Raw genomic sequence first — 2104 nt, 5'->3', positions numbered from 1 at the left:
ATATTTTACCAAGATCTAGATTTACTACCAAGTATGTTTGATTAACATCCTAATATGAATTCTAAAACAATGAAATAAACACATAATTAAGAGTTTAAGAAAACCTTACATTAGGTGCAACGGAATATAATGACTCCTTCCATTCAGATCTCTAGCCCTTGATTCCTTTCTGTAGCAGAGCATTATCAAGATCTGAATCTGGATCTCTTTCTCTCCTTCTTTGATGCTGATTTTCCACAGTCTTACATACTGTAATTGAGGTACCACTTGATGTGTGTGGGCACTACTCTATCACTCATGGGAATTTCAAAATTTGAGAGAAGAAAAGAGAGAGAGGGGCGAGTAGGCTTTTCTCTGAAGGAAACAATGTTCAAAGTCATGAGTTTCCTGAAGCCAATACTTTCTATTTATAGAATTCCCTCTAGGTTTAGGTTAGAATTGTGTGGAATTAAAATAATGAAAAAATAAATGTTAAAAGCCTATGCATAGTGGGCAGCCAGAATAGGATTGGGCCTCACTTTGCAATTTTCCCATTTTGTTATTTTTCATTCCTATTTTCTCAAAAATGCAAATTTTCCAATTTAACATTTTAAATGCCAATTCTAATTATTTAATAACTTAAAAAATAATTATTAAATAATATTGCCATTTAATATATTTATTAATTTAAACATATAAATTATCTTAATTAATAAATAAACCTAGAATCTCTTTCTTTACAATTTCGCCCTTGCTTAGTGAAAATTCATAAAGTAGACATAGTCTAACTTTAGAATTATAATTGATTAATTAAAATCAATTAACTAAGTCTTACAAGCAGTATGGTCTCAACTAGTATGGGGACCATGGGTCTATATAACCGAGCTTCAAATAAGTCGAACCAAATTTACCAAGTAAATTCCCTTAACTTATTAATTCCTTATTGAATCCACTCTTAGAACTTGGAATTGCACTCTCAGTCATATAGAAGGCTCTACATGTTCCACGATATAGATACGTCATTAGTTATCCATTGTTATAATCCTAATTTGATCAATGATCCTCTATATAGATGATTTACACTGTAAAAGGATTAAATTACCGTAACACCCTACAATGTATTTTATCCTTAAAACACTTACATCTGATACTGGTAAACTTTGACAATGTCCTAGAAAGGACATAACACTTTTCCAAGGTGTAAGAATACATATCGGTGATTATACCATGTCAGTCTAAATCCAGTGTTCTGACAAATCACGGAATAAACTTTCGAACATATAATTAAGATTATATTCCACTGTGTTGACAACACTATAATCATTAACAAATTCATATGTTCTGGACTTAAATGGAATTCATACATTATATATATAATCATGAAATAAATCATGTGAACCATGCAACATAAAATGTTATTTCTGATCTTTATTAATAAGTAAATCTGATTATATTGAAATGAGTTTTATTTAGGGCACAAAACCCAACAAAGTCCTCATGGGAGAATTTATATCTCAAGACATGTCATATTCAATGAGAATGAATTCCCCTTTGAACATGGCTTTCTGAACAACTATAAACCAGAGAACACACTGACACTAAACACACTTCATTCCTGGTTTACTTTCCCCTCAATGGCTTAAAACAAAACTCTCAATTCTAAAGCTGAAGACAACACAGAAGAACTTAACTCAGAATCACCATCTCAATCCTCTGCACACAACCAGGTCAGTAATAATTTTCAGTTTGATATACCTACTATTGCACAGTCTGTTAATGAATCTGTGAGTCCAGGGAATGCCTCATCCCAGTCATATGATCCTGTCCAAACAGAGTAACCAGCACCTCCAATAACTCATCCAATGGTGAGAAGAGCAAAAGCAAGAATTTTCAAGCCCAAGGTGTACGTTGGATAAGCTAAATTTGATCTATCCAATCATGAACCAGTGACTATTGAAGTTGCTCTTCAACACCAAGGGTGGAATAAAGCTATGCAAGATAAAATTTGGGCTCTTAAGAAAAACAAGACATGGGTTCTAGTGCCTTATTCACCTTTCTACAATATTATGGGGTGCAAATGGGTTCACAAGATTAAACTAAATGCTGATGGGTCACTTCAAAGACT

The sequence above is a fragment of the Cannabis sativa genome, chromosome 1 (assembly GCF_029168945.1).
Source record: "Cannabis sativa cultivar Pink pepper isolate KNU-18-1 chromosome 1, ASM2916894v1, whole genome shotgun sequence".
NCBI classification, from domain to species: Eukaryota; Viridiplantae; Streptophyta; class Magnoliopsida; order Rosales; family Cannabaceae; genus Cannabis; species Cannabis sativa.
This window is presented reverse-complemented; position numbering follows the sequence as displayed.